The sequence below is a fragment of the Triticum dicoccoides genome, chromosome 7B (genome assembly GCF_002162155.2).
Source record: "Triticum dicoccoides isolate Atlit2015 ecotype Zavitan chromosome 7B, WEW_v2.0, whole genome shotgun sequence".
NCBI lineage: Eukaryota > Viridiplantae > Streptophyta > Magnoliopsida > Poales > Poaceae > Triticum > Triticum dicoccoides.
In genome coordinates this window covers 157454467-157473680 of record NC_041393.1, presented here as the reverse complement: position 1 = coordinate 157473680, position 19214 = coordinate 157454467, and the positions used below count along the sequence as shown (strand labels likewise).

Below are 19214 nucleotides of genomic sequence, written 5' to 3'. Positions count from 1 at the left end.
ACTGTAGTTATCGGGGTCCAAAACAAAAGAAAAAACTACCCCTAAAAAAAACTCATGGTGAAGAAAGTGGAAGTAAAATTCCTTTTTTTAGGCGCTACGATTTCTCTTTTTTTTATGATTGACGTGCCACAAGATTGAACTGAGATCTTTTAGATCAGTTCGTCCAGTTCGGCTATACTCTCTACTAGACCATGATGGCGCGCGTTGCTGCGCCCGTCTATTGTTCACTAAAATGGATGGTTTTTTGTAAATACATAAACAAAAATTAAGAAAGCTAACTTAAATAAAGTAACATGCATGTTCAATGGCATTCAAAAGCATGATGGCGCGAATTGCCGCACCCATTCATTTTTACAATAGAATGGCAGAAATTTCAATAAATATGTAGAGGCATGAAACATGTGAGTCATGTAAACAAATATATTTTTTGCATTCGTGTCCACCACCGCATGTGAGAAAAAAGCAAAATGAACAAAACTGCATTTTTAGCATAACGATAGGTACAACTAATATATATACATATGTGTTAGATTTCTATATCTGATCTGAATATTCATCCATTAACAAAATGGCCAGGTTATTGTCAAACTCTAAAAACGCTTTGGTACTTCTACGGAAAACACCAACTAAAGGAAACCCTAGGGTGTCGGTGTAGTCTAAGGCACGCGATGGTGTATTGGTGAGGAGTAGAAGACCAGGGATGGCACGAGTGTTGGTCAAAGAAGCCATCATTAGCCTTTCACCATCACCTCTCATCAGCTCATTCACGCAAGTTGCCATCTGGGGTATGCCGCCGCTTATGCGAGTGGCAATCCTCATGGCTCCAAACATGCAAGCAGAAAAGGAACGGCGGACAAGAATAGTAGCACAAGTAAGCTCATGAATAAATGAGAAGGAATTCTCAAAATAAATAAATGAAAAGGAGCTGACACGGACGGACTTGCTCCAAGTTCATGTCCGTCTTGTGTTCCCTACAGACAACATGAGATAGGGAGTGGAATATTTAGAGAACGAATTGGGTTAAAATACTCATAAATTGGAGATTGATCATGCTGATTCCAGAGAGAATAAGTAGATAACCGTCATGCCAAGCTTGATGGATGTATCGAAACCAGTTATTTATAGGTGGAGATTGATCATGATAAATTTAGGGAGATTGAGAGATAACCATCATACTGAGCAAGATGGATGAATCAAAACCAGCTATTTATGGCTGGAGATTGATTATGCTAAATTCACGGGACTGAACAGGTAACCATCACGTCGAGCTAGATGGATGATAAACAAGTTATTTATAGCCAACTACTAACATTGTGATGAGAATATACCAATACATGTATATGATGTTCTGGAATCAACTATGAAGTGTAATTCTCGTGTATATCCTCTTTTATTATTGTAGCGTATTAGAGCAAGTTAGGTAACATGGTTCTTCAGATCCGTGTTGCTTGGCCCCCTATGTCATGTCTTATTATCAAACAAAGCAAAGATGGTCTCATGAGAAGGTGAAGTTTAATTGTGACCATCGAGGATTAAAAATGGACTGGATATATTCACGAGGGATAACTTCATACCCATCAGCACCATTGGATTTTCATCAAACAACTTTAGTGCCAACTCCAAAAAGCTAAGGTAGTGAAGGCCATAGTTGTAGTTGTGCTTGATTTATTGTTGGACCGAGCGAGTATCAGCCCATGGTGTAGCGTGGAGGTGAGCATGGAGAATTGGGCATTGCTATCACTAACACCTATTGGAGTATGATGACGAGGAGGACAAGAGCGAGGAGACATTACTTGGAAGGATGTTGCGGCTCTGAAATGTATCCACACGGCGAGAGGCGCACCTACAGGTGGCACCACCGAGCAGCTTGGTCAGCTCAGCATCATTGCGCATGGTGAGCAGGATGTGGCGGGGCCTGACATGATACATGTCTTGTTGTTGTGCCTGGCAGTGTTGCCGGCCAGTTCCAGGACCTGCGTCAATGGGGAAGAATGACAAGATTAGCACAAGTATTCAGGCATTAGCTACCAATCGACCGTACGGTCAAAAAAAAATCTAAGAATATAGCCTGATTAATGGGAACCCAGGAACGAACCGGCTTGAGGAATAGAAGATCAAAGAATAAGGGCAAGGATGAGATCAGGGAGAAACGCACCTCAGCGGCGAGGTACTCATGTGCCGAAGAACTTGTGTATTTGACGACCTTGAGGAATCTGGCGATCCTGCCGAGGAAAAACTATAGCCCGGCCTCGGAGCTCCTCGACGTCGCCTTTGGACGCGCCGGCATCGACTGCCTTCCCGCGACCGGCCATCTCAGCAACCGAGGAGGAGGAAAACGCCAAAGACGGAACACTATTCGCGGCCACACACCATCCCGTCGCGCCTTGCAACCAAACGGAACTCGTGTCGTTGCCCTACGAGGCGCTTTCCAAACCAGCGAGGTCGCCACTCACCATGGGAATCCGTCGCTCCGAAATCGGTCGCCGTCACTCCCCGAAGGAAAGAGCCGCCGCCATGCGAAGGCTGCGGGGAGTGCGACCTAGCAGAGGACACGATCGATGGCTTCAGAACGTGTAGGCTGCTAGAGACCCATAAGCGACTCTGTTGCAGCCCATGCGGCCCAATTTAACCCGGGACAGCAGAAAAAGCGACGAGAGCAGCGGCCCATAACGGTTCGCCTTTGTTAATAGCGAACGAAGGCTGTTTAGGTGTGATTCATAGTTAATCCGACGGCCGAAAATGATTAAAATTAGCGATCAGACGGACGGGAGTGCTGATGCCTTGAGAGGGCTGAAAAAATGCTCAGTTTTAATGTATCTAAATACCACACCGTGAATACGAGCCCGGCAATGCCGAGTGGTGGTGGCAAGCACACACAAAATCGGTCACATTTGCGAGTAATCCGCGAACCAACCTGTGGTTGAGTTGGTTAGGTGGACGGTGGTATCCCCAACCCACCAGGGTTCAAATCTTGGTGCTCGCATTATTTCTGGATTTATTTCAGGATTTCCGGCGATGCGCTTTCAGTGGGAGGAGACGTTTCCGTCGACGACGAGGCGCCTACGGTGGCTTCGTAAATTTCAAGATGATATGCCAGCTCAGTCTCTCGGAAGTGCTCATAGGGGTAGGGTATGCGTGCGTGCGTTCATAGAGGTGAGTGTGTGCGTGTATATATGAGCGCTTGTATCTGTACTGATGCTCAAAAAAAATTGCGAGTAATCTAGTGGTCGGCCTATGGGCCGGCCGATCGCTACTGTCTATGTGGGCATATTCTTCTTTTTCCCTAGCACTAATAATACCTCACAATCAAGTCCCCAGTCATTTTTTGTCAAGAAAAAAAATTAACTTCATATTTATAATCAAAACTCCAACAAACTTAATAACAAATAGTCAATTTCCTCGAGTACAAATATTTTAAAACAATAATAATAAGTAACGAAAACACTACAGCTCATCCGATTGATCTTTTCTCGCGTGTCCACCGCCTTCGTTGCCGTCAGATATGTTTTAATCAGACGGCTCCAGAGCAACCTTCACTACGTTCCAGGTTTGCATCTTGGCCTTTCTTGAGATCCTTTTGACCGCAACAAAGGTTATGTTGCAAAAACCGCAACGACGACCGCCTGGTGAGAGTAACAACATTGACGATTGGATTCCCACAACGGTGATCGACAGCGGGCCCAAGGCCCGCAGCTCTAGGATCTGGCGCGAGGGGTCGTTGTCGCCTTAGATCCGAGGAAGAGGAAGACAGGGTGGCGCGTGGAGGGCAGGGGCGCACCGATCGGCGGCGGAAGAAGCGGACGACGGGGCAGATTGTGCGCGGCGCATAGCGGGGGCTACGGCGGGCAGGACTATGGTAGTGGCGAACCGTGGTTGTGCAAAGAAGGTGGGCGACTGGCGGTGGGCAGCGCTCGCGAGAGGTGGGATGTGAGGGTTGGGATGGCGGGCCGGAGAAGACCCAACGACGGATACACTCATGAGTGGAGACGTTTCTTTTTTCAACAAAGGGCAAGTTGCAAAAGAGTCACGTTACAACATCGAGAAAAAAGAGCGGACTCGCAAAAATAGTCATATGTGCAATTTGCAAAAAAGGATATATTGCAGTTGCAACAAGACTCTTGTTGTTTCCCCGCAAAAAAAACAAGATTCTTGTTGTAAAAGAGTCATGTTACGAGAGCCTAAAAGGAACAAGCAGCCTCGCAGGAAAAGTCATAGTGCAATTTGTGACAAGACTCTTATTGCAGATGGTACGCGTTATAGACCAGACGACTTGCAAGCCGGCCGATCTAAAAAGATCTGCCAATGGACAGAAAATATTTTCATGTAGAAGGTAGTGCATGAAAGGTTTGCTATTACAAATCCATAATTTTGTACAGATCCAAATATTTGTCTTTTCATGTAGCTCACATGTTAAATATCTTTGAATAAAATTTGACACATTTTTTTGAACATAGTACAGATGCAAGCGTTCATATACACGCGCATGCACTCATCCTTATGGACACACAAACGCTCACCCTATCCCTATGAGCACCTCCGAAAGACTGAGCCGACATATCATCTTGAAATTTATGAAGTCGCCGTAGGCACCTCGTCGTCGACGGAAACGTCTCTTCCCACTGAATGTGCATAGCCGAAAATCCTGAAATAAATTCAAAAATAAATGCGAGCACCAGGACATTTTGAAATGTATTTTATATGCATGTGAAATTATTTTTAGGTTCTCTCTAGAATTTTAAATATGATTTTTATTTTACAGTTTTTGAAGAATTGGAGTCTGAGCTTCGAGTCTTCTCACTACAAAGTGTATCATTATATGTCTTTGCCTCACAAATAATTCACCCCCCACGATAACAGGATTTGCCTTTGCTTTGCACTGTCCCACCTGCCTCCACGTCACCACCGTGGCGTTGTTTGATCAGGAATACTTGACCTCTCACTTCCATCGGGACTTGACGTCTCACAAAATTGTCATGCATGCATTGTCCCAACTGCTAAAATTGTCTTCTCACTTCAATCACGACTTGACCTTTCACTTTTGATCAGGACTTTGTTGGAAATATGAGCAAATTACGACGAGATTTAAACCGAATAAATAAAAGATAAATCATGATATCAATAGCAGAGATTAAACTAATCATGCGAACTAGCATAGTAGATGAACAGATCACATCTAAGGCACATACTAGAAACATGAATACTATCACGATCTCGAACGGGAAGGATAGAATCACATACGGTGCAGCGGGAACAGCACCGCCGGCGTTGACGTTGTCGCCCATGTCGTCGAGGATGAGGTTGCCGAGGTCGGGGAAGAAGTCATCGTTTGCGAAGTCGTCGCTGCCAGCAGTCGCACGAGTGCGCTCCCCAAAAACCTGATTGCCCCTCTCCCGTACAGGATTACGAGAGGCGGGGTTCCGGAGGCCTGCTGTCCCTTCTCCCGGTGCATGCCGAAAGGAGGGATGGAGAAGACTTGCTTGACAACGTAATGATTTGAAACAGTGGGGAGAAACCATACAAAGCGGCGACGGCTAGGGTAGACGTCTGCCTGACTATATAGTGCGGGCCGGGTAGGTCATGGGAGTAAACCCCACGTCCGAGTCATCACGATCCAAAAGAATCGGAAACGGTTCGGTAATTAACGTGTCCGTTAATTATTAATTAATGATTCATTAATTTTTCCCGAGCAGCAAAATTATAGACAACGTGCATAGCTCTGTCCTCGGCTCAATCCCGCAACTCGTGGCGCGTCATGACGAGGCGTGGCGTGGCGTGGCATGGAGAGGCGAGCGAGGAGGAGAAGCGCGTATGTAGGTCTCCTTTTCTCATGCTCATACAAGTGGTAGAAGATCTCACCTTATAAAGAGGTGCAACTCTCTCTCAACTTCCGTGGTGAGACTAAACTTTAGTTTCACTCACTCCACTCACATGTGTGCATGAATGGGCCAAGAGAATTTCAGAATTTTAGTTGGGTTTTGGGCCAAAGGCCTACTAGCAAATTCCAACAATCCCCCACAAAGTCTCATTGACACATCTCATCATTTAGTTCCAAAACATTGTTTATATAGCGGTGCTTAGTGGAGACTGTGAAGTTGAACTTCCACTTAGAGTTTTATGCTACACTAGATCACAACTTGAATAGCGGACTATGCCTTGAACTACAAGTTTTCCACGAGACTAGTTTCACACAAATTCTTGACCGATACTGAGCTGCCGCAAGGCTTCCCCGCGGGTGGAGCGTATACGTCATACTCCAGGGCCTTTCATGAATTAACTAGAGAACACTCACTTCTCACAGACTGCGACGTTAACAGTCAAATTCATATTGGTGTGTTCCTCAGGAGGTGTTCTACAGGGCAACATCTCTGCTTACTCAAATAAGCCACTTGAAACACATTAAGATAAATATCAACCTGCCATGCAGATCAGGAGAGTATTGCATCTTCACGGAGTGGGATACTTAATATAGGGATACTCTCCTCCCAGTTAACCAACAACTTGTCTCCCACTTCTACTTCACGGGATCTCCTATCACATAGAGTGGGTCACCACTATGGACAATTCATGCGGTGGGTCTCAAACCCACCTCCATCGATGCACTATCTATCACATTACGTGATAGACCCTTTGTGAATGGATTTGCCAAGTTTTTCGACGTTTGGATATAATCCAACGTAATTACTCCGAAGTTCCTCAATTTTCTGACAGATTGATAGAGGCGGAGGTGTCCCAATCTTTTGATGAGATGATAACTATCGATTTGGTGGAGACGACTTTGACGATCCGACTACAAACGTGCACCACGTTGCGCCTTAGCAATCGCTAAACCAACTCCGAGAGGTTATTGACCACGCCGGAGCACGATCAACCTGACCACGAAGGTCTATTCCTGCAAGCAATAGAAGAACAAGCAAGAATATGATTAAGCAATCTGAATATTGCAAATATGGATGAAGTATTGATAGAAGTGGGGTCTCATAAACGGTCTTGGTCTGGTCGTTGGACACAAATGAAATACACGAAGTTGCAGCGATGGCTAACTTTTAACTAAATAAAACCCAAGAAAAAAGCTACTAGATGGATCTACTTATATAGGACCAAGGGGTGGCGGCCAAGGAGGTGGGAGGACGTCCCAAGGCATCCTAAAACTAACCCTAGGTCGTACAAGGCTCATGGGCCCAAGTGGAGGTGATGCAACACCTTTGGACTTGTAGTTTGACTCGGATTCTGCTGCAGCGTCAGATTGTTTCGTCGATATCTCAACGCTCCGGACGAATTTGAAGGTGAATCCAATTGGGTTGGAAAGAGCACGAAATCTAGCTTCCAACAAAAAAAAAGAATCACCCAATTCGGAGTCCGTATGTAAAAGTTGCTATTGTTTTGAGTCAGGTATGTCTGTGCAGTGCGAATCTGAATCCAGAACATGAGAGACTTGGACTCTATCTTCTCTTGGCCCAAAAGTGACGTGAGAGGACTTTTTGAACATAATCTAAACTTCTCCTTTTCCCTTATCTTCATATGTGGATTGTACAAATGTCCTATGCACATGCAATTAGACAAACCACAAAAGTGTGTGAAGTATTTTTGTTCTGGATAACATAAGTAGATTATTGAATAGTTTGCACTAGAAATCACCTGACAAATATGCATGTATGTAATATTTTCGGTCGTATCCAAGGTAGTCATGTCCTCATCATCCTCCTCTTCTTGAAAACAAAGCCGTCCTCGGCGTTGCTTAATCTGACATGTGGCTAACAAAAGAGACAAGGTGTACATGTTGTATATGTATATGTCATCCATTTTTACTTTCCTTGATTTTTGCACATATGCCACATGTATACATAAGTAACTTTCATATATCATAACATATAAAGCCAAAATATTATCATAAGTAGAAGGCATGAAAATATTGCAACTCAGTTTGCACATATAAGTGAAGCTCTTATTCATATCAAAAGACTGACAATATTCATTATTAAACCATCGCAACATTGGTGAATAAACCTTATTTGCATTAAATTTACATGCTACAACATGCTTAAATAAGCAAACATGCAATAAGTCATTCGACACAGAATCATCACCAAGATTAGAGGTCATATCAAAATGATTAAACATTGATTCTTTTGCATCAAAAGTTAATTCAATGGGTGCACTCAAAATTGTTGGTATTTCAGTTGTTTGATCACATGACGCATTCATGACAGTATCAAGATTCTCTAAAATAGGTGTTGTGCTCAAATCACCAGGTAACTCAACACATGATGCATTCAAGTTAACTAGGGATGCATCATTCTCATGTGAAGTTATATCATCAATACCTTTACTGTTACCTTGTCGCAAAGACGTAGCTGATGTAGGTACGGACGTTGACAATGCACCATACTCTTGTGATGATGTCGCGCTCACAATCTGAGGTGGGGCTGCTCTAGTAGGTGCAACGGTGGAGGAACCAACCGGCGGGTGATGAGCATGAACTAGAATAGTAGTTGTTGTAGTCACCCAATGCATCCTTCTGTATCTGTCTCTCAAAGGTACAAGCACGAACATACATACCACTAATGCAACGAGGAATATAGTGAAATCTTGCACGGATATTATGGTTCAAACCACCCAAAAATCTATTCATTTATCATCCTCAGATTCTTCTATGTCATAATGATGCATATAAGATTTGAACTCTTGGTAGTAAGCATGAACAGTGTTGTTACCTTGTTTAAATTGTTCAAATTTGCGAAGCAATTCACGACAATAGTAAGTAGGGAAAATTTGTTGTCTCATTACATGTTTCAAATCTTTCCAAGTTGTGGGTTGGTTATCAATGTTTTTCTTACAATACACACTCCACCAAAAAAAAGCAAAACCAGTAAATGTTGTAGTGGCAACTCGTACTCGCTCAAGTTCAGAAAAGTCATGGTGACTAAAAACTTGTTCTACTTCAAGCTCCCAAGCTAGATAAATAGAAGGATTAAATCTACCCTCAAATGACGGTAAAGAGATAACCTGACCATGTGCTTGTGTGTGTTGTCCCAACTCTCATGATGGTGAAGATGTGTTCGTCGTCCAAGAACTTCTATCTCCGGAACCTGTCATGATTAGTAGAAACAAGAAACAAAATTCGAGAATAATGTTCCTATGAACTACTAGGATGTGGTTGTAAAGTGCTCAAAGTAAAGCAAATATCAATATCTTACAAGTTCTTACCATGCAACAGGTGGTGACAGGCAACCAGCGGTGTCAAATAACTTTGAAGATTGTGTAAAACGATTGCCAGAGGAACGTACGTATACACGGTGTAGAAATATGTGGAGCTGGGTTGACTATATATGGTAGCAAAAAATTAGCAATAATCAATTCAAAGATGCAATATTGAATAAACGCTGAACGACGGTACTGTGCTGGTTCTAGGCTAGACCGGACTAGAGACGCGAGCCTAGAACACTAATGAGGTCACGACATAGCACAACTACCATCAATGAAGGATAAGTAGCTCTAGACAACAAGATATAAGTGAAGATCACAACGGCAGTAAAGATAATGATGAATAACAACTGCCAAGCAGGATATATAACAACTCTCTCTCCAACTTTCCTCTTGAAAAGTTTGCTACTAACTCAAGCTTTCCAATACAAAAAGAATCACTCAATTCTGAATTGATATGAGGAGTCAAAGAATTCTAAAACTGGCCTAAAAAACTGGAACAAACTGTATGCGCGAACTTCGGAGGGCAAAAAGACCTATTTAAAAGCCGATTTTGAGATGCTAAATATGGAACTAGCTTCTGCAACTATTTAGATGCGACTCGTTGCTAGATTTCATTTGAGTACTCGCGGAGCCAAAACGGACTTTGTATGAGAAAGTTATGCCTGTTTTACTGAACAGTGCACAAAACAGATTTCAATCCGAATTCAACTACGAGATTGAGTCTAGATAGATCCGAATTTCGTTTTTTTCTCTTTTCTCTTTTTTTCTCACACTTTTTTATTTTTCTTTCTCTTTTTTCTGACTTTTTTTACTTTTTTCTCTCTTTTTTTCCGTCTTTTTTTGTCTCTCTCTTTCCAAAACAAACTAGATAAGATGCAGATTGGATCAAGCGAAGATGTGAACGATCTCAACTATGATTATGACAATGAACGGTGGGTAGCACATGGTGGAATTTGATGGATGGGTGGTGGACAGTGAAAGAGATAACGATGCAGCGGCGGCTTGACTAATGTGAACAGAACTCAAAACTCTAAACGAACTAGACACTAAGACCAGCAACTCGACACGACGATGTAACTAATAATTCAATATTGCAAACAATGAAAAGAAAATTGCATAGCTCGGACTGGCTTGGACAAAGGATGAATAGATCTAACTTTTTTTTTGTGGTTTTTTCTTGGACAATAGGTAAGAAAATAAATCTAATCTAGGGAAAACTGGAAATTCTCACCGAGCAACCTGAAAACTGATACCACTTGATAGAGGCGGAGGTGTCCCGATCTTTCGTTGAGATGATAACTATCGATTTGGTGGAGACGACTTTGACGATCCGACTACAAACGTGCACCAAGTTGCGCCTTAGCAATCGCTAAACCAACTCCAAGAGGTTATTGACCACGCCGAAGCACGATCAACCTGACCACGAAGGTCTATTCCTGCAAGCAATCGAAGAACAAGCAAGAATATGATTAAGCAATCTGAATATTGCGAATATGGATGAAGTATTGATAGAAGTGGGGTTTCATAAACGGTCTTGGTCTGGTCGTTGGACACAAACGAAGTACACGAAGTTGCAGTGATGGCTAACTTTTAACTAAATAAAACCCAAGGAAAGAGGAAAAAGCTACTAAATGGATCTACTTATATAGGACCAAGGGGTGGCGGCCAAGGAGGTGGGAGGATGTCCCAAGGCAGCCTAAAACTAACCCTAGGTCGTACAAGGCTCATGGGCCCAAGTGGAGGTGATGCAACACCTTTGGACTTGTAGTTTGACTCGGATTCTACTGCAGCGTTAGATTGTTTCGTCGATATCTCAACGCTCCGGACGTATTTGAAGGTGAATCCAATTGGCTTGGAAAGAGCACGAAATATAGCTTCCAACAAAAAAAGGATCACCCAATTCGGAGTCCGTATGTAAAAGTTGATGTTGTTTTGAGTCAGGTATGTCTGTGAAGTCCGAATCTGAATCCAGAACGTGAGAGACTTGGACTCTATCTTCTCTTGGACCAAAAGTGACGTGAGAGGACTTTCTGAAAATAACCTAAACTTGTCATTTTCCCTTATCTTCATATGTGGATTGTTCAAATGTCCTATGCACCTGCAATTAGACAAACCACAAAAGTGTGTGAAGTATTTTTGTTCTGGATAACATAAATAGATTATTGAATAGTTTGCACTAGAAATCACCTGACAAATATGCATGTATGCAATATTTTCGGTCGTATCCAAGGTAGTCATGTCCTCATCACAGATTTTAGTCTCCTCTTCACATGCCTTAAGGACTTCATATTGTCCTCAGAACTGTTTATCTTGACGATCACAGTTTGATTATCACAGTTCATCAGGATAGGGGGTATTGGTTTTTCAACCATAGGTAAGTGTGACACCCGGATAATCAAGCTACAGTAATCCCTGTTAATGGTGCCACGTCATCACATTACTGTTGCTAATCCTCACTTGATCCAAATCATAATTCAAATTCAATTCAAATTAAAGACCAAAATTCAAAATTATTAAACACACAAAATAAAATGTTCAAAGTGTGGAAAATATTCCATAACCAATTATGGTGGTTACCTAACATTCTTGAAAAGTATTTTAATGCTCTTTTGTGAATAAAACAGTGTCGAAATAGCAATATTTATCCCATTTATAATTAATACAAATACAAATGAAATCATCTTGCCATCAAACCTTTTTCTGACAGTGCTAAGTTTTGCATGTAATTTAATGAGCCAAGTCTCATATTTTACAAATGTGAATGGGTGGTCTAACAATTTGCAAATCAAAGTAGAAATAAAAGAATCAGCGAAGAAAACGTAGGGCAAGACCTAAACCTATTGGGCCACTTGGCCCCTTTAGCCAACAAGGTTCGGCCCAACCGAACCGGCCTAGCCACCCCCACTACACCTACCCCCACTTCCCAGGAACCCTAGCGACCAACCCCACTCCCCCACGTTTCCCTCGCTCCTCCCCCTCTCCCCCCGATCGGATCTGGATCGGGGCAGTTGCCCCGGCCCCATCGAACGCCGACCGCCGCCCAAAGAACTCCTCCCTCGCCGGACGCCTCGCCTTCCTCCAATCCTCCCCCTCTCTCTGCTGGATCCGGGCGATCCACATCGCCCGTGATACCGCCTCCCCGACCCCACCGCGACGGACCTCGCCTCTGCCCTGATGGTAGCTGGTGCCCCCGTCGCTCGACGTCGTTCGCCGTCGCCGTCGCCACAACAACCGACGTTGCCTGTCCCTACCTCGTCGTTGCCGACCACTTCGTCGCTGGACCTCCTCGCGCCTCTCCATCGCCGGAGCCACGTCGCCACGCCGATCGTCGCCGCTGCCTGGACATCGCCGGATCTGCCCCGCCGTCGTCCCCGTCCTCCTCCTCAACCCCCGTCGTCGTTTCCCTACAACCCCACGGTGAGGCCCTCGGCCACCTCCCCCCTCCGTCGCGACTTTGCCGCGCAGCTCCCTGCTCCGGTCGTTGCTGCACCACCCGCCCTCGCCTACGTCCGGGGCCGCGCCTCCCCGGTGCCCCTCTGCCCCCTTCGGCCCCCGGCCCACACCCACGCGCGTCGCTCCCTCGCCACGCCGCCCTGCTCCGGCCACGGCCGCGGCCGCCGGCGTCGCGTCGCGCGCCTCCCCCCTCTGCTCGCTGGCCGCAGCGCCCGCTTGGGTGCCCAACCGGGCTCCGCCCATTAACCCGGCGCCGAGCGCCCACACCCATTTGCCCACGCACCCGCTAAGGCCCCCTGGGCCAATGATAGGGGGCCCCCAGCCCCGTGAACGTTTAAAAAAATGGAATAAAAAATTAGTAATTAAATTAATTAATTAATTAACTTAATTAATCCTGCCTAATTAAACTAATTAAACTTAATTAACCTAAATATCTAATTAAACTAACTAATCTATTAGTTAGGGCAATGTGTCAATGACAAACGGGACCCACACGTCTGTTGACCCAGTAAACAAGCGGTTGACTGCTGACATCATGCTGACGTCATAATTAATTTTCCTAATTAAATTAATTCTGTTATTCCTAAAAATGAAATAAAACTTTAAAAATTAATATAAAATAAACCGTAGCTCGGATGAAAAAGTTTTCTACATGAAAGTTGCTCAGAATTTCGAGACGAATACGGATACGCGTTTCGTTCGTCTGCCACACGTCCCTAGCACAGCGAACCTACAAACTTTCTCCTCCGGTTCATCTGTCTGACAGACGTCCGGGACCGGGAAAACTTTCCCGGATGTTTCCCCCTTCGCCAGTATCGCCTAGCGCTGCGTTAGAACACTTCTAGCCCCGCTTCTTGTCTTGTTATGCATATGTTTGCGTGTATTTACGGTTTCTTCCCCCTTCTTCTCTCCGGTAGACCCCGAGACCGCTGCTGATGCCCCTATGATCGACTACATCGATGACGACCCTCCTTCTTGTCTGAGCAACCAGGCAAGCCCCCCCTTTGATCATCCCGATATCGCCCTTTCTATACTCTCATTCTTACATTAGATTTTGCTACTGTTATTGATTGCTCCTATATTGATGCATAGCCTGCTTTTGTACCTGCTGTTGTACCTTACCTGCTTATCCTAAATTGTTTAGTATAGGTTGGTTAGTGATCCATCAGTGACCCCCACTTATCCTAGTTGCCCCTGCTTCATCTTCGATGACTCGATCAACATGATCGATGACCAGAGCCCGACACCTCACATCACATCACGCCCCTTTAGTTGCTCTACTCTTCAGAGTTACTATCGAGTGCCGAGGGTGATCGCTCATAACGCACTCCTGATGATAATTCTGTAGTGTAGCTATTCGGTCATGGTCATCAAGGGTGATTTCATCTTTCACCATTCCTGATGCGGCTCTGTCGTTCAACACCTCAAGTGTGAACCTCGAGGGTGGTCCCTCTTACGTTCTCCTTGATGGTTACATCGAGTGGAATCCTCCGTGGGTGATTCCTCGGGTTTTCCCCTTGATGTTTAGACACACGGTTACAATTGACTTTACTTGAGACCTTGGTGAAAGTCGAGCGGGCCCGGAGAGCACCCGCAAGACGGTTACGTGGCACGGCTGGGCATTCTAGGCCCTTGTCGTAAGTCCACGAGACGGGGCGACGGGGTCACTTTCGATCGTGAGTCTCTGCTCGTCTCCACAAGCTAATAATACACTATGGTTTGGGTATTTGTTCTGAGTTGGCCTTTGGCCTTTACGCACCAACCACCACGTGAGAATAGTTATGGGCCTCGACGTCGTGGTATCAGCCGAAGCTTTGTCAGACATCCAGTTCAGCAGTGCGGCACGGCTGGGCCGGCACCATCCTGTAGTGGTGGAGCCTGGTCCGCCCTGCTCGCAACGACCCGGAATGCAACGGGCGATGGGCCCAAACCCCGGAGTGCTTAGGAGGTAGACCGGCGGGGACCTCTCTGCTGAGCCTAGGTAGGGCTGCGACGTGTTGATCTTTCGAGGCCGGGCATTGACCCCAGAAAGGTGTGTCCGGCCAGAGTAATCAAGCGTGCTGGAAAACGTGGTGCACCCCTGCAGGGAAGTTTATCTATTAATAGCCCTGTCCACGGTAACGGACGTTCAGACTTATATCCTGATCTTATACAACTACAAATGGATACTTAAGATATGTGGCTCCGGGATTGCTTTCTCGCAGGGAGTCGAGGAAGGATCTCTGGGCGTTAATGTTACAACATGCTTGTTAATTATAAACTGCTATTCTTTACTCTTCTACATGCTGCAAGATGCTCGGAGCTGCTTGAAGATGCTAGTCTTCGATAGGCTAGGCCTTCCCCCTCTATTCTGGCATTCTGCAGTTCAGTCCACAGATACAAACCTCCCATTTGATACCAGTGCATACTTAGTATAGATCTGATGCTTGCGAGTACTTTGGATGAGTACTCACGGTTGCTTTGCTACCCCTTTTCCCCCTTCTTTCTTCTTTCCGGTTGTCGCAACCAGGTGGTGGATCCTTGGAGCCAGATGCCACCATCGACGGATACTACTACATGAAGATCGCCGACGACCAGGAGTAGTTAGGAGGTCCCAGGCAGGAGGCCTTGCCTCTTCGACCGTGTTGCTTTTGTGCTAGCCTTCTTAAGGCAGTCTTGTTTAACTTATGTCTGTACTTAGATATTGCTGCTTCCGCTGACTCTTAGTATCGAGCTTGTATTCGAGCCCTCGAGGCCCCTGGCTTGTAATATAAAGCTTATATTATTTTGATTTGTGTCTAGAGTTGTGTTGTGATATCTTCCCGTGAGTCCCTGATCTTGATCATACACATTTGTGTGTATGATTAGTGTACAATTGAATCGAGGGCGTCACAAGTTGGTATCAGAGTCGACTGCCTTTTGGATCTCGCTTTCCAACTCCTTGGTCGAAGTTGAGTCTAGTCTTTGAAAATCCGTTTTACTAAAATGGCTGTGTGGCTTATGGGCCCACGTCGCCATTGGGTGGTATTAGGATCTTTTACTCCTTGACCTTTACTCTAGGACTCTAATCTCTCTTCTATTCGGGTTAAATGATATTAACTCTAACTTTAGGATCTCGTAAATACTTTCTCCCGGAGAGCCCCCCACTCCAGATGAATGCTTGGTGCACTAGAAGTTTCTGAAGATACTCTCCGAAGTTTTCTCGAGACCCTTGTGCCCTTCGTCGTTGCAATCCCTAACACCGATAAATCCTTATGCATAACTACCTACATTGTCGTTCATACCTTCATCCCCAGTTGCTCTTGTTATTACAAGATGTCCTGAAATACTCTTCGGTATTCTGAGGGTCCTTTATGCTTACTGCCCTGCGGTCCTTGCTGCATGAATACCCCTACAGATAATTACTCGCTTTTATCGAGTATCCATTCATCCCCAGTTATTCTTATGCTTCATAAGATACTTTTTAATACAATCCGAGCTTTCGATGACCTCTATCGCCTATTGCTCTAGAAAGTCTTACTTGCCTACACTCTGGTTAATTCCATATGCCTAGCAGTATCCATTGACGTCCTTTATCATTATCATCTTGAGTCTTTCGATTTGATATGTCTGTGTCGCAATCATCAGTTGATCCTTATAGATTATCTTTCCGCCTTCCCAAACATGAGCTAGTTCTCGTCCAATCAGATTGCCATCGATTGTGCCCTAAGTCTATTCAACTTAACCATCCTTGGTCAGAGCGTTTGCTTCTGACCCCTTGATTTTGGAAATCGTAATTCCTTTGCATTGAACTCCGAACTAGTCAGTTGCTTCTATAATCTGATATCCTTGCATTCTTTCTACTTCTGGTTGAGTATTGATGCTCACATCAGATCCCTTGTGAACCACTAGATCCTTTGTGGGGTTCTATCCAACAACGTCCTTCATATACAGTAACCTTGTGAGCTTTTCCTCGGATACATAATGCCTTTGGTAAATTGTATCTTCTGCTTCCTCAACCATGCTCTACTCTCGGGATTGAGTTATTTAATCGTGAAGTTTGTGGTATATGTTCCTAAGATGCCCAGTGGTTTGAATCTATGTCTTCCCTAAATCCTTGTGGACACGAAAGTTATGCGGGTTATACTCTACTGGCTTTTTGTCAGGTAAATGTCAATGCTACAACTTCTTCGAAAGCGAGAAGTGAATGGAAAGTTGTGCATTAAAGAAGTGGGAGTCGACCTTGAACCTTTGTGTTCATGCCCATGGACCCGATGTGGAACTTATCATGGAAGCTTCTTGTTATAATGATAACCCCCTTGTGATAAGTTCATCTTGTATCTATATTTGGTCCTTTGCAACCGTGGTTCCGACCATATAGTTCTTCTTTGATCCCATTTCTCACACAAGTTGAAGTACTTGTCCACTTCAGATCTTTTCACCTGTCCAACCTCTATCATGTTCTACCTTCGAGTATTACACTCTGTTATCTCGAGAATGTCTTGGAACTACATAACTTCTTATGAGTTCTTCATCAACTATTATTTCTTGCTGATTCAAATTTTCCACGGGTTCGGAGTTGCTAGACACTTGAGAATACAGAGAACTGATTCGAGTCTACGCTTTCCTTTCCATTGTTTTGTTTAATCTTCCTTGTAACATATCTTATCTGAGCAGTGATAATTTCCTGCTTATGTAAACACCTCGGTGTACAAGCTTTGTCTGTAAGACCTTATTACTATTGTTGATGACATTCCGGTAGCCACCGATGGACGAGAACATTACCTATTGGTCCGCCTCATCTTAACGAGCAGGGAAATGGTTCTCTTCGTCCCTCGCCCTTGGTACCAACTTTGTTGCCAACATAACTGACAAGCTATCCTCTGACCTGCCTTGCTATCATGAACATGCAAATGTTAGCACCCTTCCTGCTTTTAACCCACCTGGTGGGCCCATAACCCACAGTTCCATAGGATCGGAACCTGACTCTTCTATGCATCCCAATTTTCTAAGTTATTCCTCGCACTTGGCTTCGTATGTAAATCACGAGCCATCTTCCTAGTGATCTATTCTAGTATCAGATGCAATACTTTCCCATTATCTGAACGCCTTTCACCCTCTGTTTCAGACATCGAACGATTGTCTAACCGCTTGAAACTTATTATGGTACCTTCTTGCTCTCGATGACTTTCTTGAATTCAAGTCGAGAGATGCCTCTATGCCACGTTCACTGAGATAGCCCCCAGGTACCTATCTTGGGATTGAGCTCCATCCTTCCCAAGTCTTTCCCCCTTACTCCACCCCCTTAAATCTCGGGACGAAATTTCTTGTAGTGGAGGAGAATTGTGACGCCCAGATAATCAAGCTACAGTAATCCCTGTTAATGATGCCATGTCATCACATTACTGTTGCTAATCCTTGCTTGATCAAATCATAATTCAAATTCAATTCAAATTGAAGACCAAAATTCAAAATTCTTAAACACACAAAATAAAATGTTCAAAGTGTGGCAAATATTCCATAACCAATTATGGTGGTTACCTAACATTTTTGAAAAGTATTTTAATGCTCTTTTGTGAATAAAACAATGCCAAAATAGCAATATTTATCCCATTTACAATTAATACAAATACAAATGAAATCATCTTGCCACCAAACCTTTTTCTGATAGTGCTAAGTTTTGCATGTAATTTAATGAGCCAAGTCTCATATTTTACAAATGTGAATGGGTGGTCTAACAATTTGCAAATCAAAGTAGAAATAAAAGAGTCAGAGAAGAAAACGTAGGGGAAGACCTAAACCTATTGGGCCACTTGGCCCCTTTAGCCAACAAGGTCCGGCCCAACCGAACCGGCCCAGCCACCCCCACTACACCTACCCCCACTTCCCAGGAACCCTAGCGACCAACCCCACTCCCCCACGTTTCCCTCCCTCCTCCCCCTCTCCCCCCGATCGGATCTGGATCGGGGCAGTTGCCCCGGCCCCATCGAACGCCGCCCGCCGCCCAAAGAACTCCCCCCTCGCCGGACGCCTCGCCTTCCTCCACTCCTCCCCCTCTCTCTGATGGATCCAGGCGATCCACATCGCCCCTGACCCCACCTCCCCGACATCGCCGCGACGGCCCTCGCCTCTGCCCCGATGGCAGCTGGTACCCCCGTCGCTCGACGTCGTTCGCCATCACCGTCGCCACAGCAACCGACGTCGCCTGTCCCTACCTCGTCGCTGCCGACCACCTCGTCGCCGGACCTCCTCGTGCCTCTCCGTCGTCGGAGCCACGTCGCCACGTCGATCATCGCCGCTGCCTGGACATCGCTGGAGCTGCACCGCCGCCGTCCCTGTCCTCCTCCTCAACCCCTGCTGCCGTTTCCCTACAGCCCCACGGCGAGGCACTCGGCCTCCTCTTCCCCCTTCGTCGCGACTTTTCCCCACAGCTCCCTGCTCGGTCGTCGCCGCACCACCTGCCCTCGCCTACGTCCGGGGCCGCGCCTCCCTGGTGCCCCTCTGCCCCCTTCGGCCACCGGCCCACACCCATGCACGTCGCTCCCTCGCTGCGCCGCCCTGCTCCGGCTGCGGCCGCGACCGCCGGCGTCGCGTCGCGC

At 45.3% G+C, this 19214-nt stretch overlaps 1 long non-coding RNA gene across 2 annotated transcripts; it reads right to left on the bottom strand.

Annotated features, from left to right (window-relative positions):
• Positions 1-468: 468 nt before the first annotated feature.
• LOC119340280 lies at positions 469-2540 on the bottom strand. 2 transcript variants are annotated; one of them, XR_005164472.1, is made up of 3 exons: positions 2156-2540; positions 1794-1973; positions 469-971 (listed from the first exon to the last, which is right to left on the bottom strand). It is a non-coding gene; the product is annotated as an uncharacterized LOC119340280 (long non-coding RNA). The 2 variants fall into 2 exon arrangements; XR_005164471.1 differs by having other exon boundaries at positions 469-1973.
• Positions 2541-19214: the final 16674 nt, after the last annotated feature.